General features: G+C 37.3%; 1 long non-coding RNA gene across 1 annotated transcript; it reads left to right on the forward strand.

The window, feature by feature from the left end:
• Positions 1-1,423: 1,423 nt before the first annotated feature.
• On the forward strand, positions 1,424-26,998 carry LOC125185000 (uncharacterized). Its single transcript, XR_010829596.1, has 4 exons — positions 1,424-2,185; positions 11,049-11,113; positions 16,277-16,476; positions 25,437-26,998. It is a non-coding gene; the product is annotated as an uncharacterized lncRNA (long non-coding RNA).
• The last annotated feature ends 90 nt before the right edge of the window (positions 26,999-27,088 follow it).

The raw sequence follows: 27,088 nt of genomic DNA on the forward strand, positions 1-27,088 counted from the left end.
AAGTAGTTGTAATTTTTCTTAAGAAAAAAAAAAAAAGAAAAAGAAGGGCAATATAGTCAATATATTTAAGAAAATATCTCTCCATAGTAGTGGTATTTTCACATAGTGAAAAACATTTTTCATCTTGCAAACAGCAACAATATTTTCTTCTACGTAAACTGTTGTAATGATAGTGATGCTATTGTGAATCAGCTACAGAAGTATTTCAATAGCATGTGACTTTCAGAAATTTTTTCTTCTTGCTCAGTTTTGTGGGATATGGGAGATAGAGAGGTATCATGCACTGAAGAACTCCCCTTTGAACTGTATAAGATATAAATATATAAAAGAAAATGTGTATATATGAAATCAGAGTTATGTATTTTGACAAAATGACTACATGTATTGCTCAAGTGAAAGAAAAGAACATATTTAACAAAATATGTATTTAGAATCCAGAATATGCACGCTGTATAGAGGTCTTGGAGGGGAAAAGAGACTCTTTTGCCCAGCAGTCATGTACCATGAACATCCAGCCTGGGACTTTTACAATTGGTACCAAATAATTAAAAAACACATTGCATTAGACATTCATTACAAGACAGATAATTTAGTCCTGTAGTTCTGATATTCAAGAGAATAGAAGAGAACTGAATGCACAGTTGCTTATCAGATTGTTTGACAAATGTTGAAATTGTAAGACAAATATTCACAAATATTCTAGAATAACTATCAATATTATGGTCACAGCATACTGGAGACTCCACATTCAATGTGCATTCCAAATTGAATTTCAACAACTTTTTTTTTTTTTTTTTTAAGTGACATGCCTGAAAGGAAGTTGTGGGGAGCTGGGGGTCGGCCGCTTCTCGCAGATAACTTGTGATAGGACTAGAGGGAAAGGCCTCAGGTTGTGCCAGGGGAGGTTTAGGTTAGAAATTAGGAGACATTTCTTCTCAGAAATAGTAGTCAGGCATTGGAACTGGTTGCCCAGGGAAGTGGTGGCATCAATGTCCCAGGGGATGTTCAAGGAAAGGCTGGACCTGGAGCTCAGGGACATGGTTTAGTGGGTGATATTGGTAGTAGGGTGATGGTTCGACCAGATGATATTGGAGGTCTTTTCCAACCTTAATAATTCTATAATTTTGTGATGATTCAAAATAGTAGTGTGTAAGCAATTACAGATGGCTAATTTCTTATATTAGGACTGAGTTTCTGTATCTTAGTAATTTTCTGTTATTACAAATAGCATTGTGTGGTAGGTACCATCCTATTCTTTATTATTTTTATTGTAAAACAGCCATTTTGGTACACGATAACTTCCTTGTGCATCTACCTGCTTACACCAGAAAGTACATGTGCAAAGCACACATGGGAATTTGGGCTGAAGATGCATCTTACTTCTTTGCTTTTCCATAAAGAATAGAATGAAATTACCTCAAAACCAGTGTTAAAAATAAACCCAGGGCACAGGATGGGATGTGCAGGGCAGTCCCTGTGGCCAAGGGGCAGCCTTTCTCTCTGGCAAGCCAAATGGCCCGGGCGAGCCAGCCCCAGAAAAGGGGCCCTCAGCCCCCCTGACCCTCCTCCTTCTTCCACGTGAGGGCATCTTCCAGGCTGCTCCCAACACAGCCGCCTTTGGCCACGCGTGGGCCACTCACGTTGGGCATGGGCATCACAGAGGCTTGCTGAGGTCACAGTGCCCACCATTGCCCCGCCTTTGCTCTGGGCCCTATAAAAAAGGACCCTCTGCAACTGGCCCACCATTCGATGAGCTTCTAGGCCATCTGACAGCCAGCTTGTGTGGCAGCAGTTAGTCCAGAAGCAGGAAGGCAAGCGGCAGCCCTCCTCAGTGTGGGAGGACAGAGATGCAGTCCAAGCAAGCACCGAGAAGGAAGGCACCTGATGGTAAGGGGAAGTGGCATGGACAGAGGGATAGCGCCTGTGGCACAAGAACAGACACCAGCGCTCCAGGGACCTCTGGTGTGCAGCCCACAGACACGTACGGCAAAGACACAAGGCCCTGGCGTTACCATTGGCACTGCAACGGCATGAGGCACAGGCTGTCCCCTCAACCATGCAGCGCCTGGCAGCCTGGGCCTTCCCACTGGCACAATGGTGGCATGGGGCGAAGACAGGAGTGTCAGCCAGACAGCCATGTGGAGCAGAGGCATGCCTATCGTCCAGAACGCAATGTGGGACCCAGGTATGGCCGTAAACAGGCGGACATCCTGATGGGGACTGTTATAGACCGCCAAACCAGAATGAAGAGACAGATGAGGTGTTCTATAAGCAGCTGGCAGAAGTCGCTCAGTCGCCAGCGCTTGTCCTCATGGGAACTTTAACTTCCCAGACATATGCTGGAAATACAATACAGCTCTGAGGAAGCAGTCTAGAAGGTTCCTGGAGTGCATGGAAGACAGCTTCCTTACTCAGCTGGTCAGTGGGCCTGCCAGAAGGGGTGCCCCACTACACCTATGAACAGGAACAGAGAAGGACTGGTGGGAAATGTGGTGGTAGGGAGTTGTCTTGGACAGAGTGACCATGACATGGTAGAGTTCTCCATTCTTGGTGAAGTCAGGAGGGGGGTCAGTAACACTGCTACCTTGGACTTCCGGAGGGCAGACTTTGAATTGTTAAACTTGTTGAAAGAATAAAATACTTAGACATCTAGTGTAGTCTGTGTGTACTAACATTATATATAAATACAACAAATACATAAACAAATCTTTACAATTTCCTGAAAATATCACAGACTCACAAAATAGTTGGAAGGAACCTCTGGAGGTCATGTGGTCCAACCCTCCTGCTTGAGCAGGGCCTGCTTGAACAGGTTGCCCAGGACCGTGTTAGTTCTCTATTCTTGGTAAAGTCAGGAGGAGGATCAGTAAAACTACCACCTTGGACTTCCGGAGGGCAGAACTTGAATTGTTCGGGGCACTGGTAGGGAGGGTCGCTTGGGAGTCAGTCCTGAAGGGCAGAGGGGTCCAGGAGGGCCTGATGCTCCTCAAGAAGGAAGTCCTAAAGGCACAGGAGCAGTCTGTCCCTGCATGCCATAAGATGAGCTGTTGGGGAAGACCGGTGTGGCTGAACAGGGAACTCTTCCTGTGTATTCAGGAGAAAAAGAGTTTAGGAAAGGTGGGAGAAGGGGCAGGCAACTCGAGGAGAGTACAAGGAAGTTGCCAGCATATGCAGAGAGAAAAAATCAGGAAGGCAAAGCTCAGCACGAGCTCAACCTGGCCACTGTGGCCAAGGATAACAAAAAATGTTTTTTATAAATATATTAATGGCAAGAGGAGGGCCAAAGAGAATCTCCATTCTTTACTGGATGCAGGGGGGAACATGACTACAGAGGATAAGGAAAAGGCTGAGGTTCTTAACGCCTTCCTTGCATTTGTCCTTACTAGCCAGACCACTTATGAGGGGTACTCATCCTCCCGACCTGGAAGTCTGGGACGAGGAGCAGAAGGAACCCCCCCCATAGCTCAGGTGGAAACAGTTAGAGACCTGCTGCTCCACCTGGACTGTCACAAGTCCATGGGGCTAGATGAGATCCACCCAAGGGTGCTGGGGGAGTTGGTCGGTGTGATTGCTGGGCCTCTTTCCATCATCTATCAGCAGTCATGGCCATCTGTAGAGGTCCCGGATGACTGAGGATTTGCTAATGTGACGCCTATCTATAAGAAGGGTCATAAGGAGGATCCAGGGAACTACAGGCCTGTCAGCCTGACCTCGGTGCCAGGAAAGGTGATGAAACAGGGCATCTTGAATGCAATCACACAATGTATGTGGGACAACTGGGGGATCAGGCCCGGTCAGCATGGGATCATGAAAGGCAAGTTCTGCCTGACCAAGTTCATCTCCTTCTATGACCGAGTGACCCGACTGGTGGATGAGGGAAAGGCTGTTGATGTAGTCTGCCTAGACTTCAGTAAGGCCTTTGACATAGTATTCTCCTGGAGAAGCTGGCAGCCCATGGCTTGGACAGGTACACTCTGCTGGGCCGCCGGACCCAGAGAGTGGTGGTGAAGGGAGTGAAATCTAGCTGGTGATCGGTCACCAGTGGTGTTCCCACAGGGATTGGTGTTGGGGCCCATCCTCATTAATATCTTTATTCATGATTTGGGTGAAGGAATTGAGTGCAACTTCAGTAAGTTTGCAGACAACTCCAAGTTGGGGGGAAGTGTCTATCTGCCGGAAAGTAGGAAGGCCACTGCAGAGGGACCTGGACAGGATGGGTTGTTGGGCAGAGGCCAGTGGGATGAGGTTCAACATGGCTAACTGCCGGGTCCTGCACTTTGGCCACGAAAACCCCATGCAGTGTTACAGGCTTGTGGGAGAGTGGCTGGAAAGCTGTGCAGAGGAAAAGGATCTGGGGGTGCTGGTCGATGCTCACCTGAACATGAGCTGGCAGTGTGCCCAGCTGGCCAAGAAGGCCAAAGGCATCCTGGCTTGTATCAGGAATAGTGTAGCCAGCAGGACCATGGAGGTGATTGTCATAAAATCATGGAATCATAGAATATCCCAAGTTGGAAGGGACCCATAAGGATCATCAAGTCCAACTCCTGGCACTGCACAGGTCTGCCCAAAGTTTAGGCCATGTGACTAAGTGCACAGTCCAGTCTCTTCTTAAATTCAGACAGGGTTGGTGCAGTGACTACTTCACTGGGGAGCCTGTTCCAGTGTGCAACCACCCTCTCGGTGAAGAACCTCTTCCTGATGTCTAGCCTTAACTTCCCATGCCTCAGCTTAACACCGTTCCCACGGGTCCTATCACTGGTGATAACGGAGAATAGGTCACCTGCCTCTCCACTCCCCCTCCTGAGGAAGTTGTAGACTGCGATGAGGTCCCCCCTCAGCCTCCTCTTCTCCAGGCTGAACAGGCCCAGTGACCTCAGCCACTCCTCATATGTCTTCCCCTCTAGGCTCTTCACCATCTTCGTCACCCTCCTCTGGACACTCTCCAACAGTTTAATGTCCTTTTTGTACTGTGGTGCCCAGAACTGCACACAGTACCCAAGGTGAGGCCGCGCCAGCGCACAGTAGAGCGGCCCTTGGCTGACTCGCAATGCCTTATTTCCCTTGACTGACTAGCAATTCCATGCTTGATGCACCCCAGGATACGGTTGGCCCTCCTAGCTGCCAGGGCACACTGCTGGCTCATATTCAACTTGCTGTCAACCACAACCCCCAGATCCCTCTCTGCGAGGCTGCTCTCCAGCATCTCGTCGCCCAGTCTGTACTTATAGCCAGGGTTGCCCTGTCCCAGGTACAGGACCCGGCACTTGCTTTTGTTAAACGTCATGTGGTTGGATGTCCCCCTGTAGTCTGCTCTGGTGAGGCCACGTCTTGAGTACTGTGTTCAGCTTTGAGCCCCTCAGTACAAGAAGGAGATTGAGGCCCTAGAACGTGTCCAGAGAAGGGCTACAAAGCTGGTGAAGGGCCTGGAACACAAGTCCTGGAGCAGCTGAGGGCGCTGGGGTTGTTTAGTTTGGAGAAGAAGAAGCTCAGGGGAGACCTCATTGCTTTCTATAACTACCTGAAAGAAAGCTGTGGGGAACTGGGGGTCGGCCTGTTCTCACAGATAACTAGTGATCGGACTAGAGGGAATGGCCAGGGATGGTTCAGGTTGGAAATTAGGATAGATACATTTCTTCTCAGAAAGAGTAGTCAGGCATTGGAATGGTTTGCCCAGGGAAGTGGTGGAGTCACCGTCCCTGGGGATGTTTGGATGTTTAAAGAAAGTTTGGACGTGGTGCTTAGGGCCATTGTTTAGTTATTAATATTGGTGGTAAGAGTATGGTTTGACCAAATGATCTTGGAGGTCTTTTCTAACCCTAATGATTTTATGATTCTATGATATTCTCTTGTTCCTGGATATCTACTGAATATTTGAACAGAATATTTTCACCAAAGTTCATCTTGATCTTGTACCCATTGTGCTAAGCAAAATGTCTTACAATAAGAGTTCCTCACTGTTCCTATTTATTTTTAGATATATGTGCAAATATTCAGTCCATAGATAAGACATTTTCCCTTAACATTATAAAAATACAACTGTCAGAATAATGCAGAACGACAATTTATAACATTCAATTCATATTCTGTTTGTGCGTTTTGTCTTTTAATGTATCCACAAAGACAGCAACTTTATTTCTTAAAGTAGGGCTTGCCTCTACCTTCCTTTGATAAGAAAAATAGAAGGAATTATTCTGATGGCATTTTGCCATTTCAGGATCCCCCTTACGTTGGAGAAAAATCCCACGGGCAAGTTACTATTGGGTACTATTATACCCATTTTGTGTCAACAGATAAACACAGTACTCCACAAATGTGAGGTCCAGGACACTGTGTTATCTACTGCTATTCTTTTAAGTTGGTTAAAAGGAGTATTTTTTACAATTCTGGCATTGTGTCAAGGTAAATTTCTAAATAAGATATTTGGATTTCTTTGTTTAAAACCATTGAAAATCAAGATCATGTTCATTATAGTACTAAAAGAGAACGACTTTTAACCAGTACTTTCTTGCCTTTTCGTTTGGTTTTGATGCACAAATAAACAGAGGAAAATAACATTCTGACAATAGGTATACAATTCCTCTTTACACTATTTTATAATAAAATTATTATTGTTGTTATTATTTTGGACGAAAGGGACAACGTTGTATTTTTCTACCCACTTATCCCTTTATAAATCAAACTTTTTTTAAAAACAAAATTATTAGTCTCTTGGTATTTGTATTCACAGCAGAAGTGCCTCAAAGTCTCTATAAAGCTATTGTTAGCTGCATGATTTAAAATGCAATAACAAGAAAACACTGGAATTCAGAATGTGTTGTGCATGCATTACAGAGAAGCAGATGACATTGGGTATAGCCCAATCACACTCACAGTAATAGAATTGACTGATTGCTTATTGTCGTGCTCACAGAATGCAATTATCTATACAAAGCTTTTGGGATTTGAAGGTGCAATTGAAACAAATAATATTTTTATAGGAACAAGTCATAGAGTTAACTGACTAAAAGTTTTAGGACCTAGTTTTTCAGAACACTTAAAATTCACTTTCTGTGAGAAAAAAAAAAACAAATTACTTCCTTGCTTTCTAACCTATATAACAGGAAAGGTGGGAAGGAAAAGTTTCTTTAACTAAACGCACAAATATTATTGTTCACTGATTTTGGTATAGAGGGTAATAGAGGGTATTTAAAAAAAAAAAAAAAAAAGAGCAAACCTTACGTAGACTTTTGGTTTATTCATTCAGTGTATGTTATAAAGGGTACTGAAGTTACTGATTTATTTCCATTGACTTAAGTCATACAATGGAAACTAAGTGCCAGTAGAGACATAACCAGTTAAAATCTTCCATACTAGAATGCAGATGAGCAATAATTAAATCTTTAAATACAATATTTCCAACAAGGAATATATTCCAACCTGTAAGTAAAATTAATAAATATTCTTCAGTCTGAGAAATTTCAAACCAACAAATCTGATATCTCACTCCATTACAATGTAATGGAAATTTTATAGACATTGCTAGATGCACAATTTTGAGCATTGAAAGGTAGGCACACTGAATCCAGTTGCTACAGGTACTGTTGCTGCCAAAACGTAAAACTTTAGAATACAATTAAAAAATATTTCTTTTCCAGTAGAAAATTTTTATCAACTTGAAAGTTTTAGTTTTGCTTTGTTATGTTTTCCTCTGAGATGACCACTCCTTGTAGTAGCCATATATTTAAAATATCAGTGCATTTTTTTTTTGTATGTTTATTTATTTGGTTTGCTTCATTGTCTTTTTTTTTTTTTTTTTTTAATTTCAGCACAGCTTCTTATTCTCATCTGGCATGGAGAATTTACAATAACTAGACAATCAGATTATATGCTCTTAATGTATAGTTTTATTTATTTGTTTGTTTATTTATTTACTGATACATTCTCTTTCCGTTTTAATAATTTACCCAGGGTAATTTTTTTTTTTTTTAATCTGAATTTTATTTCCCCAAAACATTTTTTTTATTAACTGAAATAATTAGTCTATTCATATAATAATAATTCTATGAATTCCCAGTTCTGTGAATTGGGAAAACAAATATTCAAGGAAACAAACAAGTTCAAACAAAAAATCTTTTATAAGGTGAAAAATATGAATTTACACATTCGGTAAATGTATATTTCTGTTTGATGAATAGATGTAACTTTTTTCATTGCAGAGGAAAGACCAAAAAATAAATATATAAGTTTGATATCTACTTGATAATATCTCTTGTTGTCCCCCGTTTCCCCCTCCCCCCATTTCTTTATGATATTTTTAGGTAGGTCAGGAAATAGTCAGTGCTCTGATTTATACAGGAATGGGTAAGCACACTGATATGATGGTGTTAGTCCTGCAAATAAACTGTTAAACTGTTACCTATGTTTCCTCTCAGCTACATCATTATATTGCAAAAGAAGTAGATATCTTTTAAATGAGTACTTTCAAATACTGAGTGAATGATGAATTATTGACATTTCCCTGTGTCACAGATGTTTCTACTGTTCAACAGCACCTTCTTAGGTTATAAACTCTGGTCCAACTACTAGTGCCAATGCCAAGTATCAAAGGAGTGGCATATTCTAAAGCTCTTTTGATAAATATCATTAAATAGATTTATATATTTTTAAAAGTCCAACATTTAATGAGTAGCATTTGTGTGTGTCATGAATGCAAAAATTGCTACTTAAAACAGCTTTGGGATACCTTTCTTTTATTCATTTCTGAAATAGCTAGTAATGCTGAAGAGCTGTGTACCTTTCTAGATGTCCAACAATCTGGTGAATAATTCAGTTTTGGATTCTACTCTATCATTGAATTTAAATCCTTGTCAAAACTCAGTTCTGAACAGGGCTGCTGTCTATTCCTATGCTATAGCATTGCCCATTAAGGTCCACGGAGGCTACTCTGGAGCAGGAAGGTCACCAAGAGTTTTTCATCCCTGTCCCTGGCACAGTTTTACATTTTATCATTTAGAGTTTGGCCTTGTCACAACAAATACCTCGGTAAAGCATGGCATAGCCTGGTGTGAAGAGCTGTGGTAGAGACACCGTGGTACAACTTAATTACACCAGAACAACACTGTTTTCTGCAAACACAATTCTGCATATCTATAGTACATAACCAGCTAAAAGCAGTTATTTATAGGTCTCAAGATTTTTTGACCATACGTAACTGGAAGCCTGCTAAATAGTGCTCTGGAGTGGAAGTTCCAAAAGCTGAAACAGCCAAATACCTTGGACTTTTTCAGACATGCTAGTACAATTTCAAATAACAGTAAGCATCAAAAAATTGTCTATTATTATTATTTTTATTATTATTATTAAATTATATCTAATAATTTATTTACTATATTTAATTTTATATATTATATATTATATTATCATTATATATTTAATTATATATTGATTATATTTATTAATATTGATATCTATTAATATATAATAATTAATAATAATAATCAGAATAGGAATATTATCCACAATACTCTGTCCAGAGTATTATGGATTCTTTTATGGATTTGATTTGATTTAAATTTTCCTTTCTCTTCCCCTGTAACATTGACGATGCTATTTTGAACAGAGAAAAATAAAAGATTAAGATAAGATAAGATAAAATTAGATAAAGCTTCAAGGTTGGTTTTCATATGAAACAGTTGTAATTTTATAAGCACCATTTACAAACACTATTCCCTCAGCAACATATACATAATCATTTTATAATAATTTTAATTGCATATATTTGTGTGTAGCTATTTGGCAATGCAAAGATTCTGAAATGCATAGTTACACTCAAAATGATAAAACAGAAAAATTACATATTAGTTTTTAGGAATATACATTTTTACAGGGATCCTCAGTAGATAAAATAAAACAAAATAAAAATAAAATAAATAAAATAAAATAACAAAATAAAATCTGTAAGTGGAAGATTTATTTTCTCATTTTGTATGGCAGAAGTCACTGGAAGATAGTACTGCTATGAAGAACATTAGAGTACTGCATTATCAACAGGTGTTTAAAGAGGGTTACTAAGTTAAATGTTACTTTCTTTGAGGGTGGAGAAAATAAGAAAGAGAGTTGTCTGAATTAAAGGAAGAAAGAAGGGTCACTGTGGTCCAATAACAAGAACATTATTTCTATCTGGATAGTATCAGTTCAAATAAGTTATTATACTGTCTTTCACATTCTGATTTTTTATTTTTTTATAAGATTCTAGTGAAAGCCAAAACTTTCTCAAATTCTTTACTGAAAAAAGTTTTTTTCATGACATTTGTGGCCAGGAAAAGTAAAAAGTCAATGATTTTTTTTGTGTGAAATGTCATTTATTATTGCTGATCCAAAAGTTCAGAAAATCTTCAGATAAATACAATTTTTTACTATGTATTCTCAGAGACCTTTTAAAACTTCTCACAGAAAAGTTCTACTCTTAACCCTGCAAAATCTGGGTGTACAGTGCTGTGGAAATCTACAGTCAAACTGTAATGAGAAACATACTTTTAAGCTTTTTACATTATTTTTTGGGTATTTGATATTAATTGGACAACAAGTCTTTTTAGATTTTTTTTTTTGAGAAGAAGATATTCAATTAAAACTATATCTACAGAGAAGTTTTAGTGGTTATGTAGTGTGTAGATATTGTCCAGATTAATTATTTCAATGTAAGAACTACTGGAAAGTTTGTACAGTAGTAATTCTTTAATTGGATTTAGTTAAATGGTTTGATAATGTCATCCTGTTTACTTTGCATCCAAAACTGTCACTGCAGGTTTGCAGCTGAGAATAGGTATAAAGGAATCCATCCAGCAACATCAGCCAATGTAGTGCTTTGCCATCTGTTTATGTTTGCTACTTTACAAATGAGATCAATACTGCCTGTTTCAGGGAGGACAATCATATTCTTCTATATCTCATGAACACATGCTAAGCAAATCTATATTATGTATATATATATATATTTAAATAATGTAAACTATTGGATTTTAGAATTAAATATCTCCGGAATATATTTATTTATTTATTTTTCTTCACAGTTTCTTCTGGCTGAAAACCTGGTATTGCCATACTGTTAACCAAGCCGCAAGAGTGTTTCAGAAAGGTTTGATATTTTAATATGTAGGGTTTTGTTTGTTTGTTTGTTTCCAAATGTTTTATTGTAGTGTTCAGAAGGTCATGTTACCTGTGGCTTTTTCTACATATGTCAGAATAGAATTTCAGTCTGTCTGGTGGACTTTCTCATGTATGAGTCCAAGATTCGAATGTAATACAGCTCAGTGTGGAAAGTCAGACATATCCTAGAGCCACCTGGACCTGTATTTCTCCAAGGAGAAAGAAGAGTTCAAAGCCTGGTGACTGTGCAGTCTGCAAACTGAAAGAGTGGAACATGGATTAATGTTCCTTTTTATAGTCTATGTTGTTCAATTGTTGTAGTCTGGTTTTCAATAATTAATCATAGCTTTTCTATCAGCTTGTCTATTTATTTATTATTTATTTATTATTTTTTAATTCTGAAGACTGAACAATCAAAGATGGAATTACAGCAAGTGAAGCACCATAGTGAAAGATCATATTATTTGATACCATCTCTCACAGTATCCTTCTGGACAAAATGTCCACAATACAGTTAGACAAGTACATAATACAATGAATTGGTTGACGGGTCAGGCTCAAAGTGTTATAGTAAATGGAATTATATCAAGCTGGCAGCCAGTCACTACTGGGGCTCCCCAGGGCTCCATTTTAGGGACAGTTCTCTTCAATGCTTTTATAAATGATCTGAACTCAGGACTCAAATGCATGCTAAATAAGTTTGCAGATGACAATAAATTAGGAAGAGCTGTTGACTCCCTCAAGGGCAGAGAGGCCTCGCCGAGAGACTTTGACAAATTGCAGTCTGAACAATCACCTACAGCATGAAATTTAACAAGAGTAAGTGCTGGATTTTGCAGCTGGGCTGGAGAAATACATACCAATGGGGGGTATGTATGTCCATATTACATGGGGAGTGAGAGGCTGGAGAGCAGCCCTGTGGAAAGGGATCTGCAAGTTCTGTTTGATGGCATGTTGAATATGAGCCAGCAGTGTGCCCTGGCACCCATGTGGGCCAACCGTACCCTGGACTACATCAGACACGGCATTGCTAGCCGGTCAAGAGAAGTGATTGTCCCATTCTGCTCTGTGCTGGTGAGGCCTCACCTTTAGTACTGTGTGCAATTTGGGGCAACACAGTATAAGAAGGACATAAAACTATTAGAGTGTGTCCAAAGGAGGGCTACAAAGATGATGAAGGGTCTAGAGGGGAGGAAGTATGAGGAGTGTCTGAAGTCACTTGTTCAGCCTAGGTAAGAGGAGACTGAGGGAAAGCCTCAGTCGGCTTCCTCACATGGAAATTAATGAAAAATGAATGTTGATGGAACCGAGCGAAGTGCAGCAGCAATAGAACCAGAGCTGGCCTCAGCATGCCACTGTTCAACACCACTTACCATCTCTCCTGTCTTGAAGGACTATTATGACAGATGGAGCCCAAAGTCATGGACCTTAAACAAACTCAACAGACATCTTAAAGGGATGGCCCATAGACTAAGGGAATGGTATCTCTCTGTGTGTGTGTAGATAACAAAAGGCAGAAAAGGTGGTGATTAACTGGGATGTATTGGAAAGTGTGGGACCTTGTGCATGACGTAGATAGTATGGCATAAGGGGTGGATATTGTCCTGGCTTTGGCCGGGACAGAGTTAATTTTCTTCCTATTAGCTGGTATGGTGCTGTGTTTTGGATTTAGGATGAAAATTATGTTGACAACCCACTGATGTTTTAGTTGTTGAGCAATATTTACGCAGTCAAGGACTTTTCAGCTCCTCATACTGCCCTGCCAGGAGTACTCCGGGGGTTCAGAAGAATCTGGGAGGTGAGAGAGCCAGGGCAGCTAGCCCAAACTGGCCAAAGGATATTCCATACCATGTGACATCATACCGCTCAATAAAACTAGGGTGGTTAGCTGGGGCTGTTGTGGGATGCTGGTTGGGGACTGGCTGGGCATTGGTTGGCAGATGGTGAGTAATTGCATTGTGCATCACTTGCTTTGTATAGTCTTTTATTATTGTTTATTCTTATTATTCCTCCCTTTTCTGTCCTATTAAACTGTCTTTATCTCAACCCACACATTTTTGCTCTTTTTTTTTCAATTCTCTCTCCCTTTCGACTGGGTATGTATCGGGTAAGAGTGATCAAATGGCTGTGTATTGCTTAGCGGCCTGCCGGGTTAAACCACAACAGTTTCGATAGATTACTGTTCACTCTCAGTTTTATATCTGAGCAACCTTAAGTCTGAGACATATGTTAAGCCACCCATTTTTAATAGTTTTTAATAGGATACTGCAAGTAATAACTACCATAATTTAATAGATATATAGTCATTGTCATTTATTCAGTGTGGCTGAGACACCTTGCCCATTTTTCAAAGGCAAATTTGAGTAAAAAAATAAATCCATGATACAAACTTAACAAAAATATCTATATTAGGCAATAATCACAATATAAAGAAAATCAACACTCAGACATATTTTTTTTGTTACTCCTGGGAAAAAAAAAAAAAAGTGGGCTTTGCAAAATGTCCTAAAGAGATACAAATTGTGGAGGCTAATGACTAAATGAAAGCATCTCCCAAAAAGGAGATCATCTCATGAACTCTTAAATAAAACAAGCAATTTACCAAACAAAGTCATAACTTTAATATACTTGAGAGTAATTACTTTTAGGAAAATCATGTTAAAACATTAAGGAAGAGACTTCAAAAGGGTCAAAGGACAAGCTCGTAGTTTCTGTTGAAAGGCAACAGGTTCTTTATTTCATATGTGAAGATTCAAAAATCAACACTTCTGGGAAAATTGGGTCAAAAACAATTAACTTGTAAAAGCTATGTGGAAACCAAATTAAATCATTGTGGATGAAAGATTAGAAGTATAATTCCCTTAATAAAAAACAGCAGTTAATAACCAACGTTTCTGAATTTGAACAACTATATTTTCTGAAAAGATTTAAGCTCCATCCCCTGCGGGTCATTAACCTAGAAATAAAGTAGGCAAACATGACTGTAGCAAGATTTGTATCATAAAGGAACTTTCATAATTTGCAGGCAGGGGTAAATTAAAAAGGAAAAGAAAAAGGGAATAAAAAAATGGAGAAGGACAAGAGGAAGAAAAAGAAAAGTTCACTTATCTTGATCAGTACTTCTATACAGTTTTCCAAACACTAGATGGAAATTTAACCAGACATCTACATTTCATTCTTAAGTAACTTTGCACACCCTCATTCACTATTGTGGCAGATTTGCTCATCCCTTACAGTCTTTTCTACCACCTACTGTATCTTAACTCTTAAATAGCTCTTGCTATCAGTTATGCTTTAATTTCTACTAAACAATGAGTGAGAAGTTCAAAAACATTAAATATAATTGATAAAAGAGAGACAGTCAGTGTAAATGCCCCAGTCATTCTAAGTGTTTTGGTCCCTGATGTGACTGAGAGCCAAGACGGGGAGGAAGAAGGATGAGAAGGATTTTTTGGGTTCCCCAAGTGAAGAAAACCAGTCATCAACTTATGTATCATGAAAACTTCTGTCTTCTAGAATTAATGAATGTACAGTAAAACATTTGAGAATCTCTTTATGCAGAAGTGAAAATGAATAAAGACTATGTCCACTGTAATACGCACTGCTGAATCATTCTGATTGTAAGTTGCTATGTCAGAAGCTATGTCCATGTAGGGACAGTACAAGTATTTTTCTCCATTGTCCCAAGCTTCTGAAATCTGAGGAGTCATCTGCAATGAATTTTTACTATTATTGATGTCAAAGGACCAAAATTCAAATAATCATTTAATGTTGACTGATATGAGAGAAAAAATAATTGAATTCTAAACAAGTAACGTCGCATTCTGTGAAAATTATTGCTGCCTGGATGGCAGCAATAACCCCAAAAAGAGATGCTGCATTTCACACAGAAAAAAAAATAATATATAGCTTAAAGACAAAACAATGCAAAACAAAATAAACAAAATATATATTTTTTTCCATAACAAAATATTATTATTTTTGTTATTATTACATTTGGACAGGGGAATGGAAGAGAAGATGTCTGTAGCCTTTCTGAAATATTTAAAAATGAAGAACAAATCAAGAGATCGAGAGGACTTCTCATTTACAGGAGGCTTCTCTAAAACATTAGTAAGAGCTTGGCTCACGTTGCACCATGTTATGAAAGCGTATGACAATGTTCTGACCAAATAAATACAGGAAAAGACGCCATACTGGTTAAGGGCTTTGGTGTAAACTGAGCACCAGCACATAATTGTACTGTGCATTAGAGTATAATTATGCTGAAGTCTTGTTGCTAATGATCTCATTGTTTATATGTAAGCAGTACACTAATTTTGAAACTGATAATTGCTAGGTAACAAAGATAACACAGGTCATATTTAAATCCATGAATACCCAGCACAACAAAGCCTGAAGGAAGAAGTAGGAAACCTTGCTTGAAAAAAAATACAAATATTCGAACGTGCCAGATTTCACAGGAAATAATGTATTTGTTACATCAACTGAAAATAGTATTACGAAATATTATTTTATTTGTTATTGCACTCTTTTATAAAATTGATTTTGTTCATTCCTTTGATAATATTCCTTGAAATTATTTTCATTATCATGGACAAAAAGCAATAATTTGGGGTTAATGTAACAGAATAATTTAGAAGGTTATGCTTATATTTTAGATGAATGCAGATATAACTGCTTACATGTCAGCAGATAATAAAAACAGATTTTCTTGTGTCTCCAACACAACTTTTTGACTGTTGAAGCTGTGCATCAGCACTTGAGTTCAATGAATCTTAATGATGACCTCAAAGTTAATGTGTCCTCATTATGTTTAGAACAAAGCTGTCACAAACAGTTTCTGGTATAGCAAGACTAAATTCATTTAAGCATTTTGCCTTATCTGGAAACTATTAAACACCTATGAAAAACAGGACATTGTGTTTTCAGCCAAAGTTCATGCTAATAAAAAGAATTTTCCTCAAGATATAAAAATATTATAGCCTTGAGTAGGGAAAGAATCTGGAAAACACATAAATCCACATGTACTCAAATATTTGTTCTTTTTTTTGTTTTGTTTTGTTGTTGTTTTCTTCCCTAAAGAACCATTAAGAACAAGTAATAAAGACAGCAAATACTAAATATAGATTTCAATGTCTGTATCTTCTAGAGAAACCCAATCCAAAACACATTCTTAGAACTGCATGAAACTGCATGAAAAAGGAAGACTGAAATACATATGCAGAAGAAGGAATTGTACCTTTTACACAGCAATCTATTGGTTGGAATATGATGGTGTGGTTTTCACAGAAAAGAAGTTTCTTTAGGCAGAATATGACAGCTACTAGCTCCTCTGCTTGTTTTCGTCAGGTAAGCAATGGTCTAAGAACCATTTCTGGGTGACTTACCCACTTAACAAATTATTATAGCTAAAAAAAAAAATAAATCACAATCATTTTACTTAAAAATAATAATAATAAAACAAAACAAGAACAACAAAAGCCACAACAAGCAAGCAAAGAAACAAAAACCCTGAGTACACCTTTAAAATAAATATTGCAGATAGTTGGAATGCTTCAGGAAATTATTCAGGGCTGTGGTGCATTAGAGATAAGTCTTCCCCAGCCTACAGTATTCATATATTGATCCACACAAAGTATGTATTACTGCATGGATAGCCAGCTCTGGGGCTGGGTTCAGCCCTGTGAACAGTGACATCCCCAGGTGTTCAGCTAAGTCCTGGATTGCACTCCAGGATGAAATTTTGTGGGACTAACTCCAAGGCATTTGTATCTTCATCAGATAATGATAGAGGGATGATTTTGTCCTGTACTGAATGTAGAACCTTTCCTAAACAAGGAAAATATCTCCCCCAATGTATTATGGAAGAATATGTATATTGACTTATTAGTTTAATAAGAAGCTTCCACAGATAAGCAAGGAAAATAAGAAATTCATTTCTACAGTTGTCTTCCTTGACTTATGTATTACCAGTCACTTTCATAAAATTAATCACATTCATAAGTGCCTTCAGAGGTGCATCTATTTGTCTTTAATTCTGACAGCATTTGCAACAAAAACACCGTAATTTGAGACCATGGCTCACAACAGAAGAGTAGTCAGATTCTTTCTAAAAATTATTACTGACTATGTCATTGCTATGGAATCTATAACTCGGCGTAGAATCTTTTTGTTGCCTTTCACACTTTCCTGACTTGAAATATTCATTGTCTTCAAATTTTATTAATTTATCCCTGAGTACTTTCTTATGATTTGTTTATTTCCAAGCTAATTTTGCATGTATTCATCCCAATGTATTTTAATCAAAACCCAAGTCTCATACATATAAAGACTGTCTCCTATGCCAAGCTATCTGTAAATCAAAAAGCAACTATATATTTTTTATGGAAATGATTTATGCAAAACAGTCATTTGATCCAAAATAATAGTCACATGAGAAAGAAATAACAGAGAAAGAGGCCTGAGAACACGTGGCTGGAGCACAAATGTAATTACAATCAGCTTTTATTTGTCAGACTTAGAAACACAAAACATACATTCACAAAAATAATCATAAAATATAATGTCCCAAGGTTCCACTCAATTTTATCCCATTCCTTTCTGAGGAACACATAGATGTGAAGAAAAAAATAATTCAAGACCAGAAAAAATGTGAAAGAATGTGTAAAATATAAATCATTTATTTGAAACATTCAATTGCTGACCCAGTCAGATTTATTTAAATTAAAACACCACCTCCTGCATATCCAATTAATGGTTGCCATGGAAAATAAGAGTTCCCACTACACTGCCTTATTGCAATATGCATGGCAATTGAAAGTATATCACTCAGAATATTTCCATAATGATATTAGCTGGTCTATCCAGCATCAGACAATTAATTTTGTGAAGCATCAGGTGTTCAATATTTATACTCATAAAAATTAAATACAAATAACACACAGAAATAGCTTTCTTTATACAACAACATCATGCTTCCTCTCATTAAATATTTTCTTAGCAATTTGATTGGGATGAGAGACAGATTTTTGATAAGATTTCTGTATGAAATGGCCACGATCTCTACAATATTATAATTTTTGAATAACAGCTAGTTTTAAAATGTGTTCAGGTAAAGAGAACCTTTCATTAAAAAAAAAAAAAAGTTTTATTAATAAGCCTATATTGGCTTGTAAATATGGTCCTCAGCAAAATGCAGCTTTACTTCATTCTGTGTTTTTTAAAGGTTTTTCTACAGAAGGACCACTGGGTTAGGCAGCCTTAGCACTGCCAGATTTAGACTGAAATGAATGGGAATAGTTTTCTACCTCAAAAGAATCACGTTAATGAAAGAGCCATCTACAGTGAATCAACAGGAAAAGTAAGGGCCATTCTGAACTTCTTCCTCCTCTTTCAGCACCAGTATATTTAAACTGTTGTGATCCAGAGCTCAAAAGTTTCCCCTGAAAAAGGTTTTAACAGTACCCTTTTAAGTAGCACATAGTGGTCTTTGCTGTAATCACTGGCTGACTCACAGTAGAGTTCAACCTGGAGAGATAACTACCTCTAGGACAGAGCTCTCTTTTCCAGGCTATAAGCTAATCTTTTAGTGGGACTCATTTTCTGTCTCTGTGAAGCTGGGTTGTGTGCTGAAATGAATGCTGAAAATAATCCACTCTGAAGAAACCCAAAGAAAAAGAGCAATCAAAACTAACTGGTTCTCTTCAGAGAGAAACCCTTCAGAGAGGCTGGGATCATAGAGATCAACGTTATGCCCTTAGAACTGTTTCTGGGTTTCTGGACAGTAATAGTTTAAATCCATGAGTAATTTTGCAAGAAGGTACTGGATCTCTAGGCAATTTATTCTCTTTGAAGTGAGGAGTTTACTTATTACATTACGGAATCATGCTCCTTCTTCAGCTTGACCTTTCAATGGAAATGCCTTTTCATAAGAAACCTTAGTCTTTGAAATGATGTCAATCTCCATCAGCCTAATAAGGAATCTAATCAAGAGGAAAAAATAGTAGAGTGATTTTGCTGAAGAGCTAAGTGTAGAGAAGAACTCTGCTGAAGGACCAATAGCGAAACTGAGGAACCGGTAAAGTGGGCAAAATTAATTATTAATAGCAGCAGCAGTAGTGGCAGTAATCCTGCTTTTCTTCCATTTGATAAATTTTTAAGAAAAGCTGTCATGTATGTGTATGACAAACAGAAACCATTTAGTCTCTGCATCCAGACTTCAGAGTTGGTCATTTTATATATATATATATATATTTTTTTTTTTTTTCTTCCTGAAAGTGTTCCTATGTCTAGATTGTTTCCTTTGTTTATTTGTTTTGTTTTGTTTTTTCCTTATCCATGGGATCACTTTGATAGACAGCTTGTAGTATAGTTTTACATGAGAAAATATGATCATAATCTTTTTTTTTTTTTTACATATCTAAGGACAATCCTGTGAAAAAAAAATGAAAATTAGGGCAGAAGCATTGAAAGGTTTCTCCTTGGTATGAAATACAACTAGTAGCATAAAATAGTAGCACAACAAGCTCATTAAACAATCATAATCTATTTACAGGAAAATAAAACACAGACAATGTAATATAATTTGATTTTTAGATTTCTGACTATGCTTGGTTTTTGTAAAAAAAAAAAAGAATATGTCAGCAGTCAAAATTAAGGCTCAGTGCAAAAAACTTCATCTCATAACACTGTGCTTGGATGTAAAAAAAGCTGAAGCTGGCTCTAGGCAAGAGAAAAAGCTGAAATATATGGAGTCATTCTCAACATTTTCAGCATAAAATTTTGCAATGTTTTTGCTTCAGTCTTTTGGCATATACTGTAACCAATATCTTCATTCAGCAATATCCAGCAGTTTGATGGATCAGATTATTCTTTAAATGAAACTAATTTTGCTTGCAGTATCTTCTACCACACCAGCTGTTATTGTTATCACCATCATCATCATCATGATCATTATCAACATAACTATAATTACATTTAGAAAGATAAATCAAGGGAATGCAGCAGTGGAAAGATGTAGTGCCAAGACACGGAGCTGTCCTTTGTTTCTGAGCCTTACCCCTGTTCCTGTATTGCTGTCTGTGTTGTGGCAGTTCACTGCATCATGTTATTTAGTGTCTTTTGATTATGTTTACTAGATTTAATGGTGATTTATTTTGTTTCTCTTATGAAAGGTATAAATAAACAACATGAAATTATTTATTTTCTACATGAAGCTGAGAATCTGTTTTGATTGTATGATTAATGCTCTTTTTGAATTTGCTTCTTTCTTTAAAAAGGGAACACCTGCAACTCAGTAGATCCTCCTATTATTTCCATGTAATTTGTCTAGGTAAATACATGTTAAAAGCCAAATATAGAAATAGAAAAAGACACTCTATTCCACTGAGTACTAATTGGGTATTTCTGAAATAGTAGATTCAGTAATTTGGTCCGATGACCTTTTGAGGCTAAGTATCCAGCTAAATTAACATTAACATAATATGCTAGTTTGGGAAGAAGCTGTAGAAAGAGAAAGGAAGGGAAAAATGTTTTTAATACTATAATCTGCTCTTCACCTCACATCCAGTAACTATACACATAAAATCATTTGTCCATTTATAGGTAGGTAACGTGAAAGTAGCTACAAAACTAGAGCACCATTGAAATTCACATTTCTGAATTCATAGTTTTAAATGTCATTGCAAATGTGAGTTTACTAAAACTTACAGTCTGAATCCCTGATTCTCATTATCTCCAAAGGAAACATGAATATGAACATGAATGTCTGCCAGTTAATAAATAAATAAATTAATTAATGCACATAAAATATAAACCACCCAATCTCCTGTCTAGTCTTCCCTGTCGGTTTTCTATTCTGAATATTAAATGATTTTGTTGAGGCAAAACAATTGTAATTCTGAAGGAAATTATTAGAACATATACTAGTTTTGTAAACTTCAAAAAATTCAAGAGTTGCTATCTTTTTGATCATACAAAGTTCTATATTAATGAAAAAAATTACTAATGATTATTTTTTAAATATTTCCCCTCACCACTTTACTACTACTATTACTATTAATAATAATAAAATAAAAATTAAAATAGTTTTTATAAACTGAACAACAACAACAAAACAAAACAAAAGTCAAACCTCTAACCTTCAACTAGTATTTCTTAAATACAACAGCCAGGTAAGTGTCCAGTCAAAGCACCAAAATGCTTTGGAAATACAGGCTTGTTTCCAGAGGCAAGACTAAGTCTTAAATCTTAATATGTCATGAGTCTGAAGATCCAATCACGTATTTAGACTGTGTTTAGACCTCAGGCTTGTAAAGTGGCAGGCTATCCTCTAACAGTTATCTTACATTCCCAGATTCAGACAGTCCAGACAACAGGAAAATTAAAAGAGTAAGTCTTTGGGGTCGAGAACAATTGCTAGTTTTCTTCACGATCTCCAAGAACAAAGCAGAACTTAAAGACAAACTTTTTCATAAGTGGAAATAGAAGTGGAACTCCTGCTAGTCTTCTGTTCCTGTGATAACTTTGAGACAAAACATATTCCTTAGCTAGCACTCTGCAGTTCTGTAACTTCAACTTTAGATATAAATATATATAATATTATTTATTTTTTGTTTTTACGTTTTAATGACTGTTTAATACTTACCTCCATTTAATACTTACCTCCAGTGCAAATGCTGACTAATCATGCACATCAGATCTTCATCTGAGAAACAGAAAATATTTCTTATTTAATACCTAGGCTTTAATTCAATAATGTGTTTAATGTAAATTTAACATACAAAGTTGTCAAGTGCTGAGGAGATTGAATTTATGTTTACACATTTTCTTGAAAAAGGATTAATTTATGTAAGTAATTGTTGTTAAATGTTGGCCCTAATTCTCCAGAAAGTGTAGATAATGATTCACCGGCACATTTCTACTCTTCTCTTACTCAGCCATGAAGAAATAACATTAAAAGCTGTCTTACGTCTGTTCACAGAAGGGTATCACAGTGATAGGATGTACTTGGGCTGTAAGCCGTTACAGTAGGGATCGTAGAGCTATCTATTACTATCTGTAGAGTAATAGATGAAAAATGCAAAAGGTTTCTCTCATTGACTATAAGAAAGGCCTCCTCCTGCTCATTTTAATTTCTTCCTTGCCCTTTTTTATTATCTTCTTACAGCCTTTAGGGCTTTTCCTGCTGTCAAAAATTAAAAAATACCATTATTTATAGCACCAGAATAAAAAAATAAAATAGGGATAGGAACTCCTGGGCATGCTAATGGATTTTTCTCTTTTTCATTTAAGCCTTTTCAAACCATTCCCTAAAATCAAATTTAGCTACATGAGTTAATGCCTCGCTAATATGAGGAATTGTCTTCTACATCACTACAGCCCCTTTGCTGTGTGAATTGTCTGGTCTTCAGAGAACTCTTTTAAAGACCCCTTTTTATCCCTTTCTTAGTTAATGAAGTTATTGTTAGTAGGCAGTTAAAAATCATTTAAATACTAATTACAAATAATGCTGGTAAATCTACTGAAAAGAACTAAAAGGTTTTCTTTAAAAATGAAAAAAAAAAAATCAATAGGAAGGTGACTGGTCTGAGTGGATCATCCATCTATTAACATCTGGATAATACCCAAAATGGGGCCACAAATTGATTTGCCAGCAATGACTTTCCAAAGTAATCTGATTGAATTCAGAGAGGGAAAAATTAAAATGAAGGAAGGAAGAAGTGCACTATCTGTGTTTAATCTTCAGTTTCATCAGAAATCGATTAACTAGCTGACTTCAGGTCCAAAAGAATTAATTATACTCGGTCTCCGGTATAATTAACAACACTATGGCCATCTCCCAAAATATTCATTAAACAGTCAGCAACAATATGAAATTCAAATTAAAATTGGGAAAGAGATTAAATAGAAGTAGTCATCTTTAAAAAGAATCATACTACATCTGAGATGAAATCATTTAAGCAATACAAAATATGGAAATACATTTTGTGTTACATTTAATTATCATTAATTCCAGCACTGCAAGCTGGCAGCTATTTCAGGCTCATTACAGAGACTAAAATGGGCTGGAATTTTATTAGAAATCAATCCTCATTGGAATAATGGGAATATGATTCACACTTTCAGCAAGTTCAGTTTTAAAATCCAAGTTTTATTTTTAATTTCTAAGTTTAATTGAAATTATTTGCATTCTGAAGCTTACAGGTCATTAATGTCTTGAAAAACTAAGAAATAAGCACCTAGCTGAGAATGGAACGGGAAAGAACAGTGAGTAGAGAAGACATAACTTAAATACATGTTTTTGAATGCAAATTTTCCAAATTTCCCAAACCTTGAGCCTACATCCTGTTGAGCTGAATAATACTGCTATTAACCATATTGAATATATTAGTCAATTTCTGCATGTAAAATATACTCCCCCCCAGTAATTTTGCCTTGCTATATTTGTTATTATTCTGAATTTCAATACCATGTATCTAATAAATGGAATTAGTATAACTAGCATATAGATCCTGTATCCTCTTTGTAGTTGCCCTTAAAGTACAGTAGTACTGTGATGAAGTCTCCCCAAAGCTTCTTTTCTCCAGGGTGACAAAACAAAAACAGCTCCTTCAGTCTTTCCTCATAGGGTGGGTTCTCCAGCACTTTGATCATCTTCATGGCCCGCCTTTGGACCCTCTCCAGTCTGGCCATGTCTTTTTTGAATTGTGGAGACCAGAACTGGACACGGTACTGACAAGCAATGAGTAGTGTGGGATGATTGCATTACTAGCTCTGCTAGTAATGCCCCTGTGGATGCAGCCCAGGCTGTGATTTGCCTGCGCTGCTGCAACAATGCACTGCTGACTCATGTTTAGCTTATTGTCCACCAGGACCCCCAGGTCCCTTTCAGCAAGGATATTCCTCAGCCACACAGATCCTGGTCTGTACTGCACTCTCTGGTTATGTTGTCCCAGGTGCAGGAGCTTGCACTTGTCTTTCTTAAACTCCATGCAGTTCTTGCTTGCCCACTCTTCCAGCCTGTCCAAGTCTCTCTGTAAGAGAGATCGCCCTTCTGACACGTCCATCTCACCACCCAGTTTAATGCCATCGGCAAACTTGGTGAGAGTGCCTTCAATCTCCTCATCCAGATCATTTGAAGATGTTGAACAACTTGAGTTGTTAATTCAGTATTGATCCCTGTGGGACCCCACTTAAGAAAGTAAAAACTGAGTCAAACAACTGATCACCACCCTCTGAATGTCACTTGTTAGACAAATTCCTACGATCTTGCAGACCACCCATCCGATCTGTATCTTGGCGGTTTGCCTAGGAGAAAGCTGTGGGAAACAGTGTCAAATGCACTGCAGAAGCCCCAGTGAACAATCTCCATTGCTTTCCCTAAGTCAACAGAAAATGTTATTTTGTTGTAGGTGATCAGGTTAATCAGGCATAATTTACCTTTCTTAAATCCATGTTGACTTTTCCCAATCACCTACTTCATTTGGTTTGTATTATTTTCTAGGACTCATTGAAATTGTTTTCACTCCCAATCTTAGTTCAAAATAATAGATCATAACAATTAAACTCCCCTGCTCTGAATTATTTTGATTCCTAATGCAGATCTGTCTTTTGTTTATTATTTCACCCTTCAATCAGGCTGTATCAAAAATAAGTTTGCAATCATAGGGGAAAAAAACAAAGCAAAATAAAAACCCTTTTTATTACTGGGGGAACATAATCATCCTGGATGTCAGTTTTTCTCTTCTTCAACTCTCTAGCCAGCTTTACTAAAGACTAATCCACTGGCAGGATTTTGTGGATGCATGCAACACTGAACTTTAGTTTTGGGAAGTATTCGGCCATTTAAATTTGGCCTTGTACTAGTTTCTGAACCTTCAGAAATTTTTAAAAGACTGCATATATTATATTGTATATATTATATATTATATTATATTATGTATATAAAGATATTTTATATCTGCATATAAATTTAGAAAAAAAAATAAAACTCTTTAGGAACTCACTCTCTTTTATCACTCTTTTCTTGTAGAAGAGCATAGAAAATGTTCAGGATATTTCTGCCAACTACTCTGTATTTAGCATCCAACTATTTATTTATTTATTTATTTATTTAAAAAAGGAAATGGTAATAATTTGAAGAAACAAGCAGGCAGAGGACACTGTCTAGGGCAAGCAAATGTTGCTATGGAGCTAGAGGACAAAACAGTTTGTCAGACTGTGCTTAAGTTCTTTTCAGTGAAAGGTTTGTATCTACCAAGGCAGAACTTTTGTTTTAAGAAGGGTCATTTTTCCCTCTCTCATCACAGGTCACAGGGAAGAAAGAAAAAGGACTCCATCAGGCATTTTCAAGCAAGATCAGCTTACAAGACTGAGATGAAGAGCACAATCAAAAACAAATGTCATTTGAAGATAGGTAAAAGCCGAAGAGCTATCAGGGCAGGAAACACTCTATCAGAAAGGAACAAAAATGCAACCAGGGCCACAGCCTTGAAGCTTGTAAGAACTTTACTCTCATTCTTCGGTTTGGAGCTAAAGCGAAAAGGCCTGTCTAAATGTTTGAGCATAGAAAATCATTATTTTCCTACACTCTGGTTAAAATCACAGTGCGAGCCAGCCAAGCATGAGCCAGTTCTGACTGAGATTTTTAGTGGGCCTGACTGAAGGTCCCTCAGGCTTTTTGGTCAGTGCAACATCCGAAAGAAACACAGAATAAACCATTATGCTTTATACAATCATGACATGTATGGGTGATTAACCAATATTGTCTCCAGCTTGAAGCAGTTTAGAGACAGACTAAAGACTCAGTGCTGCTTGCCTTTAGATTAAAGTCTGCTTTACTTAGGCATATGTGGATGCCACTGAGGCTTAGCAGCAGCGACTAACAAGGTGGGGGGGGGTCTCACAGAGACATCTAAGTTCATCTTCTGTATCAGAAGGATTCCATGTTGGCTGCATCTATAGGCCTTTAGGGTCACTTTGAATTAATGATGAGGCTCACGGGCAGGTGCACAAATGACATAAGTCTTGAGGGTGGATAGGGATCTTTGCTTATGCTAGTGGAATTGTATTTTTTTGATTCATCGCCTTCTGGATACTGCTAAGACTGAAAAATTATATTCTGTTTGTAAATACAATCCTCTAACTTTCTGGAATAAATCTAGTGTCGTGGCATCCAATTGGGTTTATAAACAGAAAAAAATCACAGGGCAAGTTGTGGGCAATTACAGTATTTCCTTTTAAAATATATAGAAATATAATTATATTGTGAAATACTAATTGAGAAGCCTGGTTTTTAAGGCAATGTCAATTTTATGTGCTGTAGTAAGATAACTGAGATTTGTCAGTAGCAATATAATTCCAGCTTGTAGCAACTTGCTAAGGACAGCTTCAAACTATGAACAATGGGGAAGGGAGGCAGTCCAAAAATGTGAGAAAACAAAGCATATAATGCACCAGGAACAAGGGAGACCTCATAAAGAACAGAGTAGGGATGAAAGTAGCCCAACTCAAGTATATCTACATGTATCCAGGGAGCCAAACAGGAGAAACTAGAACTCTATGTGCAGTCACAAAACTGCAATATCACTGGGATAGTTTTGATATGGTGGGACAGTTCACACAACTTGAGCAATTTATTACAGACTACCTACTCAGGATGAAAAAGTGGACAAAGTCTTCTTTAAACAAACCATGAAATTCTTTGTACCACAGACCCTGATTGTCACAGAGATCTGTAATCTTCCTGACAGCTCCTGGAAGGTTTACAAGGAGGAACCCACATGCATTGGATATAGGTGGCAATGCACTGACAGCTGGGGAGTTGCAGGGAGGTCTCTATGAGAAGAGGCCAGCGTTGACCTGTTCCACACAGACAGATCCATCTGGCTACAATGGACACATAAAAGGACACAACTGAGCCCAGCAGCCATCTTTCTGGTGCCTCTGGTAAAACATATTT

Source organism: Anser cygnoides, chromosome 2, assembly GCF_040182565.1.
Source record: "Anser cygnoides isolate HZ-2024a breed goose chromosome 2, Taihu_goose_T2T_genome, whole genome shotgun sequence".
NCBI classification, from domain to species: domain Eukaryota; kingdom Metazoa; phylum Chordata; class Aves; order Anseriformes; family Anatidae; genus Anser; species Anser cygnoides.